Raw genomic sequence first — 9,215 nt, forward strand, 5'->3', positions numbered from 1 at the left:
GACCTGTCACTACCATTGTAGACAAATCATCACCGGGGAAGTACTTGCTGCAACCATCCACCCTCCAAACAGTTTCTTTTTTCTGTGTGCTCCTGACTTGTAAATCGGATTTCCATCCTCAAATCAGATCGGTTTTCCTGCATTCTCCCCCCTTTGCAAATCTGCAGTTCTACCTCATGTGACATGCTCTGGCACGGTCAAGAAGCATGGTCGCTGCCATTTTGTCTCCCGGTCTGGGACAGCCAGACAGCCATGTACCCTTTCTGTACAAAAATGTAAGATGTTTTTTTTTATTTTGCATAGAGCATAAAAAATGTATTACATTTTGTTACGGAGAAAGTAGAAAACACCGTCTATCTACGACTAGCCACAGTGAGAGTAATTTCAGCAGTAACATCAACTCCAACTCAGCAAACTTTCTTATGTGGCAATAAGTTAACGAGGAGAGAGATAGTTTCAGTAACTTAACTAGTTACTGTAGCATCACATGTCCCAATGCAATATGAGTCTATAACCTAATAAATAAAGTTTTGCATGACACTGCACTTATGTTACTACCCACTATGAAGGTAGTAACATAGTCTAGGGATATGTGTATGTTACTGGTGTAGTTACTCTCCGTTATGGCTATCTACAGCCAATGTTGTGATTTGCACGAGAAGGTTTTATTTGTACACTGCTACCTAGATACGTTTGATACAAGTCTATCCGCTCCTCTCAGTGAGAAGTATATCCATACACCACTTTGTCATTTTTAGAGTTTACGATTGTAGTTGGGCTGGCATTTCTGGCTTGTTCAGCTGCGTGTTAGCTGGGTTGGGGTCAATCATATTGTATGACTGGGGTCAGAGGCAACTTCTATTAAGCACACTAGCCTAAAAAAACTGGTGGGAAAACTGAAACAAACTGGTGTCAATTCACGTAAGTGTTACACTTGAGCTCCGTAACACGACTACACGAGCACTTGTAACAAGGTTAGAGCAACTCTAACAGATCCCGCATCTCGTCGGCCCGCAAAACGCTTTTGCAGTTCGTGCAACACCGCTTTTGCGGGCCGGCACGGACAGCCACAGATGTAGACCCCTCAAACAGACTCGCATAAAAGTATATTCGCGAAATATGCTTTTTTACGGGTCGATTTTTGCGGGTTCTGCTCGTGCACCATCGCGACGACCCGCAAACAGAAAAACTGCAAATCTCACATTTGACATAGGGTTTCACAAACAAGTTCAAATTTAAATGACATAACACAGTTTTACATGCAAATAAAAGCCAAGTTCATTACGACAAACGCAAAAGGAGGGCCCTGCAAAAGTTTGCGCCCATGTCCGGCATCATCTTGGTCGATCTCTACTCCGCGCCAATCGAGTCCACCTTGAAGTTCATCGCCACCACCAAAGCCACCTCCTGCGCTTGTTCCAACTCCCGCACCAAAATCATCAATATTGCCACCATATGGAGCAGAGAAAACATCTCCGGAACTGTAGCACGCACCGTCCAACGCCACCATTCTTCTCTTCAAGATTTCTCTCCTTTCCATATCATGCCATGTTTTGGTGAGATCGTCCATGACATTGCGGTTCATTGACATGATCTTATTCTCTTCGGCGAGCAGCTTGGACATGGCTTTGTTTTCTGCAGCGCGTGCTCTTCTCTCCTCAACGGCAGCTTTGCGCAGCCCCTCTTCTTTGAGCAATTGCCACTTTTCTTGCTTATCCTTTGCCTTCTTCTCGGTCAACTCTTTCTTGATTTCCAACGACTTCAACAACATCGACTCGTTTGATTGCACCATGGCATCAATCTTCTCCCTCAAGCTCGATGCTTCTTGCTCTTTCTTCATCTTCTCATTGGTCTTCATGTCGCCATCGGGCTTGTGCAAATTTCTTGGGCCATCATCATCCTCATCTTCATCCATGTTTGTAAGTGAGCCTCTCTTTTGGTGGGGACTCTTTGTCGATCAACTTCCACTTCTCGCAATTTTGGAGCAACTCCCAACAATGCTCTAGTTTGAAGAATTTTCCTTTCGAAGCTTCCATATCCTTGTATCTATGTTGAGCAATCTTGTCCTACAAAATGTAAACAAAGTGATGCAATAACGTCCCATGATGCAAATATGATGATGCACAACTTGAACAAAGGCAAAACAAACTCACGTGGTCGGACTCCACGGTGCCACTTCAAGGTGCATTGCGTACTTGCTCCAAGCAAGCTGCCCAACGGCTCCACATTGGTTTGATATTCTCCCAACGCCCTTGGAGCGACCGAAATGTGCGTGGAGTCTTATTGGGATGCTTTGCCATAATGCCGAAGTATTGATCTTCGATCCTTTGCCAATATCTCTTGGCGGTTTGAGAAGTTCCCGTGCATGCATCAAGAGGCACCGCACTCCATACTTTGATCAAAGCTTGATCTTCCAAGATCGTGTAGTTCTTCGATCTTATGCTTTTCTCAATTTTTGTTTGCGATTGCGCATACGCTTCCGCTTCGATCTCCTCCAATTCATCCTCACAACCATGATCATCCACGCCGGCCTCCGTTTCATTGTAGTCGAATGCGGCGAATGGGGCTTGATCAATGTCAACCGCATTCGTGTCCAACAAGTTCACGAACTCGGTTGTTGCATTGTTTGAACCACCGCTATAGAGAACAATAACAAGTCACGAGCTATCAAGGATAATGGCGAAAAATGAAAGGAAATCGCCATGGCTGAAGACGCATACCTTCCGGCCATTTCGTTGAACACCTCGCTTGCGGGGGGAGAGGCACCGTTGAACGGCATCGCTGGAGCACCTCCTTGCGGTGGGATGGAGTGAGACGATGAAGAAGGTCGCTTCTTTGTAACCGGAATCTTCCTCCGCTTTATGCCCGCGACCTTGCCGACCTTCTCTGTCGCCGGTCGGGATCGCGCTGCCGCGTTGGCGCCCGGAGCGCGGGCCATCGCAGCGGGGGCAGCCGGATTCCCGCCCTGCACGACCACGTTGCCCTGCCGCTTGCAGGCAGGCGCGGCGTTTGCTTGGGCGACGGCGGCGGGGCCAACATGGCCGGCGACGAGATCCACCCGTGGGGAAGAAGCATGCGCGACCTCGACGGTGACGGGGGGCAGCATGGGGTCGTCCATGGCGGCGAGGGACGGCCGGGGAGGAAGCACCGGAGCGTGCGGAGGCGGGGCAATGGTGGTGGAGGGTGGGGGAGCGGGAAAGGGTGCGCGGAAATGTCCCTCCCGTCAAATCTCGCTGCGGATAGGAGTTGAGCTCGGGTCGACCTCCCAGCCCGTGAAGATAGAGGTTGAGGGAGAAGATTTGCCACGCCCCGCAAAAATATTTACGGGGCGGGGCGGGATGCGGGGTCTGATCGGGCATGTTTTCCCTCCCCGACCCGCATTTTGATGGTTATTTTACGGGCCGGGCGGGAGGTGGGGTCTGCTAGAGTTGCTCTTAGCTCCACGCTTTTGGTCCACCTGAATCTAGACGCGGCAGAATAGGATTATAGCCGGAATCTCCATGCTTATCATCCGACTTCTTCTCACTCCAGGGGCCTGCCCAGAAATAGAAGATGCCCAGGCCCGAACTTTAGAGATGAGCAGGTCCAGCACTCCCCGGTCGTCCTCCTTAGTCAATGATCTCCACTGCTGTAAGAAGATACAAGATTTGAAAAGAGCGTCAGCAGCCTTAGATGGGAAGACGTGCTCGATCGTAAATTTGTTCCTAATCGTCCATAAAGACCAGCAAATTGCACCCAGGCCAACCCAAAAAACCCTCTTAGTCACCCCAACTAGCGAGTTGGCAAGGTTTCTCAGCTCAGGAAAGGAGGAGGGATTCCAAGTAACCTAGAGCCAGGAACGAACGCAACTCCAGACCAGCTAAGCCAACACACAATGAAAAAAAATATGGTTCGTATCTTCCACGGCACCGCATAGAGCACAGAATTCCGAGCCCAGCCCGTTCCGCTTACGAATTTGGTCGACCGCAGGGAGACGGCCTCTGAAGGCCTGCCAGAGGAAGATTTTAATCTTAGGAGGAACTCTGGACCGCCAAATGCAAGAGAATCTATTCGAAGGGGCACCTCCAATAAGACTAGAGTACAAAGATTTAACTGAAAACCGACCTGAGGGAGAATGAGGCCAGACCACCGTATCCGGTGTCTCCGAGAGCAAGGGGAAGATGGCAGAGAGTCTTTGCCAGTCATCCAACTCTTCAGAAGACAGAGAACGGTGAAAAGCCAGATCCCAACTATTAGCCGCCACCTCCGCGATGGAGATATCCGGTTTAGGACAATAAGAAAAAAGAACCGGAAAGCTAACAGCCAGAGGGGTATCACCACACCAGCAATCACGCCAAAAACGAACCGAGGTACCGTTACCGACATTGAACTTAACATGATCCAGGAACAAGGGTCTGACTTTAATAAGGTCTTTCCAGAATTGGGATCCATGTCGGGCCACTGCAAACATCAGGCTAGAGTGTGGGAAATATTTAGCTTTAAGAATAGAGTACCATAAAGAAGCAGCCCCACTAGTCATGATTTTCCACCACCATTTGATTAAAAGACATTTGTTCATGACCATCGTGTTAATAATCCGTAACCCCCCAAGGTTTTTAGGCTTGCACATGAGCTTCCATTTAACCAGCCTATACTTCCCTTTGTTGTCAGCAGCATTTTAATAGAACGCACCCCTGTGCTTGTCAAAACCGGCATGAATGCCAGCCGATAGGAAATAAAAGCCCATTAGAAACATAGGGAGGGAGGAGAGGCACATAATTCTCTAAATAAGTACTTTTATTTGGCGAGTATATATTCCAAATTGCACATCCTACAAGAAAATATGTTGACGATAGCTTAGGCACAAGATATTTGAGAGTGCATCTTGGAAGCACAAAAGTAGCTAGCACGGGAAAGATGGAGGAAAGGAAAGGAACGGATAGTATATATAGAAGATAATGAGGGAAGGGACGGCAAGGAATTCAATGGTTTTTTTTCTGTAGGCACGAAATGCATGTGTGCATGTTTTAATGTCAAAATGGATGCACATGTGTATCCTCTCTTGCAGCATATGCCTCACAATCTACTTCCCGTCAGCCGAAATACAGTGCATGCACATGGAAGCAAACAAGAGATCTCTATATTTTGGAATAGGATACGGCCAAGTATCTTTTGAGGAGTGTATTTGTTCCTCTAAAAAAGCTTTGTTTCTAACTGATTTCTTAAACTTAACGAAATCCTATTCGTTTAATTTTGGGCCACCGACATAAACTTCACTACTATATTACTCCCTCCGTCCCATACTATAAGAGCATTTTTGACACTACACTAGTGTAAAAAGTGCTCTTATATTATGAGACAAAGGGGGTATTTCATTAAATGACATCTTGGTCACATAGTTAACCAATTTTTCGCTAAAAGAACCGATCCAAAGAAAACTCCAAAAAAATACACACTTCAATAGAAACACAATCTCCCGAGCTGCTCCTACTAGTTCGATCAATGCTTTCTCTGGTTCTTCATCGCCTACATTGCTGCTTTTCTCTATTGGCACCTCGAGTTTGCACACTTTCTTCTTCTCCGCCTCATCAAACTTGGACGTTGTGTTTCTCTAGTCTCATCTCTAGCAAGTAGTCAGGCCCGGCCAATAGCTCGGGCAAACGGGGCGCTCGCCCTGGGCCCCCCGAAGATAGGAGCCCCAACCCAGGTACGTAACAAGCCCAAGAAACATGGTGAGAAAACAGAGGGCCCATTCAGCTGTGAGGCAAAAACCATCGTTAATCTTTCTCCTTTTTCTTCTTATCGACTACTCCACTTCCCAAAATCCAGAATCCTAGCGCCATTGTTCCCGTGTGTTTCCAATTCCAAGGTCGCCACCGGCCATTAATGGAGACTAAAGGAGAAAATTCATTCCCCAATCGGCGCTCCTTCCTTTATCAATGTTCTGCTCGTTTCCATAATCCCGTTCCTCCTCTATTATTCCGGCTCTGACAAATCCACATCTACCTGCATAGGTCTTCTTCTGCTTTCATTGGATCTAAGTGTGAGAGAGAAAGGAGATCAGGAGAACAGGAGAATTGGGGGAAATTATTCAGTTCATGATGTTGTCTTCTTGTTAGCGCTGACTACTGCAACATATGGATCTGGCCACCTACATCCATATTCAGGTGATTTTTCCCCTGTATTAGTCATTGTATACTGCTTATTCTTGTTTAGTGACATATCATCTAGAAAGTATTCATCTGATAGTAATAGAAGGAAAAAAAGGGCAGGAAGATGAACTGGTAGAATCCCAAAAAGGATAAGTGACAAAATTTTCAGAACTAGTAGTTCTTCTAGAGATCCCCTAGAACTGGCCATAGTAAGTGTTGAAGAGCAGCGGACTATGAATACAGATGCTGCTAATGATGGTATGATGAACGAGGGTGATTGCCCAGCCAGCATGAAAACCTAATTTATTCACCAAATTCAGTAGGATCCACGAAACTGGGACAATCTGAATGATAGGCTTTTTTTTAGAAAAGGAGGATGACCCTGCATCTGGGCGATGCATGCAGCCACTTTATTAATTATTCTCACAAGACCTTACAAAGTTAAGACTAAAGCCGCCGTCTAAGCAACAAACTGTCGCTACACCTATCCAGTTGATGAAGGGGCGCAAATAGCCTTGGCCTAATACCAAACAGACATCGCAGCCAATCCTAACATCTAAGACCTGAGACCCCAACCTAGCTACTTGCCGGGTCCGGGACACGCACTGGTCCGGCGTGCTCTCAGAGGCCGCCGCCGCCAACTGCCATCGCTCCATCTTCAGAACTGTACTGATGCATCAACCTTGCTCGGTCCAGCTATCGTCGACGCCAACACGGCGCCCAATGGCACCTCCTCCCTGCGTGCAAACAGTTGTACACGTCGAGGTCGCCACTGATACACCTCAGCGCCATGCTGCCACGTACCACCAGCCGACACAGCTTGAAGCCCTTGGAGGATCTGTCATGCGTAGCACCTGCCGACCAGGCATGACCAAGCGTAGCACATGTCGGTCAGGCATGACTTGACATCTCCACCGAAGCTCCGTGCAAGACGAAGCCACTCCACCTCCTGCCTCTGACTTCCAACGCTGCTCCACAAAACGACGCTCCCAAGAGAGAAACGACACCATAGTGCCGTCATCGTCCGGTCTGGAACACCAGATCCTAGGGTTTCCCCCGGAGCAATATGAGTGGGTCGACAGAAGTCACATGACGATGCCTTCATTAAGGTAACGACGTGGAACATCGCCATCGCCCGCAATCGGCTCGGTTTTCACCGGCAACTACGTCTCCCCGACTCACAGCTAGTGCCAGATGACGGATCCCGAGATCCGAACACCCAGCCTCAGGCCGACCACCTCTGACGAAAGAGATGACCACCACCGCCGGCTGCACCGGTCAGAACAAATCTGATCGGAGGTGCCGCCGACGTGACCACCAGGCCCTCCACGCCGTTGTCGCTGATCTGAAGACATCATGCACTCCACCGCAGCCAAGCTGGTCGCCGCCAACCGCAGCCGCCGCCACCGCCCAAAGGGCCATCCACAGTGCCCGCAGCCCTGGCCTCCGCCGCGCCAAGCCGTCGCCGTCCGAGGACGGGCCGGCCCCCCGCCGCCTGCCGCCATCCGCCGCGCCGCAGATCTGTAACGCCCCAGATGTAACTTTCCCAATTTGTACTCCAATTCTTGCCATTTCCGGCGTTAAGTTATATTTATTTTCTCGGGTTCGGGTCTTTGTCTCCATGTGTTATTTTCGTTGTCATGCATCTCATATCATGTCATCATGTGCATTGCATTTGCATACGTGTTCGTCTCATGCATTCGAGCATTTTCCCTGTTGTCCGTTTTGCATTCCGGCGCTTCGTTCTCCTCCGGTGGTCATTTCTACCTTTCTTTTGTGTGGGGGGATTAAACATTTCCGGATTGGACTGAGATTTGCCAAGCGGCCTTGGTTTACTATCGGTAGACCGCCTGTCAAGTTTCGTATCATTTGGACTTCGTTTGATACTCCAACGGTTAACCGAGGGACCGAAAAGGCCTCGTGTGTGTTGCAGCCCAACACCCCTCCAATTTGGCCCAAAACCTACCAAACTCTGCTCCATGTCCTAGAGCGTTCGATCATGATCGCGTGGCCGAAAATCGCACCTCATTTGGACTCTCCTAGCTCCACTTATGACTATAAATACACCCCCCATTCCAAATCCGGATCTCTCCCCGTCCAACCCTATATAAAAAAAAAGAACTCCGCGCGGCCGGACGTGTCCGCCCGCCGCCAGACGAAAGTCCCGCCGGCAGCCGCCCGCCCGGTCCACTCACGCGCTGCCATGTGTCGGGGCGGGCACCCACTTCGCCGCGGATCCCGCCGGCCCGTTGGAGCCCGCTTCGGGCCCCCGAAGCCCACCGAGAGGCGCCGCCGCCCGACTCCACGCCCGGCTCCCGAGCCGCTCGCCGCCTCCCCGCCACCATTGCGCCAGCGCCGCGCCGCTGCCACGCGCCATCGCCGGCCGGAGCCCCTCGCCGACCCCGTCGCTCGCCGCCCGCGCCCGTCGCCGCCTCCTCCGCCGGATCCGGCCACCCCGGCCTCTCCTCCGGCCTCTCGAAGCTCCGGTGGCCGACGAACTGCGGCGTGAACAGTGTTTCCGGCGACCTCGTAATCCGTGCCGATCTGGATCTGGATCTGAGAAGATTCCGGTTGACTTTCTTCCTCCGAACCTTAATTTTTTGTGCTAACTTTGACCTGTGATATCTCCGCATCCGTAGCTCCGTTTTGGACATATAGCATATCAAAATGTTCGTCTCAACGAGTACATCATTTCATTCCATTGCATCATTTTCATTTGAGCTCATCTTGATGCCCGAAATGCTGTTATAAGGAGGCTTCGTGAGTTAATTGTCAGATTTGCTAGTTCATGTTAGACTTTTGTCATTTTTGCCATGATTATTGTGTGCATGCTATGCCTGTGAGTCCTTCATATGTTTTGTTAAGGATTTTTTCTTCTTTCCAGAGGTGCAACCCATGCATTTTTAGGATGTGTGTGGTGACTTGTGCAAGCTTGCAAAGTGAGGCACCCGGTAAATCAGTTTTCAGGGACTTAGTAGTTTTCACCAAGTCTGGGATTATTTAGTTCATGATGCCATATGTTCAGCTTGTTTCCTAGTGATCCGTGCCTCTTTTGAGGATGATCAGTAAAGGAGTTTTGTTAAT

Source organism: Triticum urartu, chromosome 7A (assembly GCF_056163025.1).
Source record: "Triticum urartu cultivar PI428250 chromosome 7A, HENAU_Tu73, whole genome shotgun sequence".
Lineage (NCBI taxonomy): Eukaryota > Viridiplantae > Streptophyta > Magnoliopsida > Poales > Poaceae > Triticum > Triticum urartu.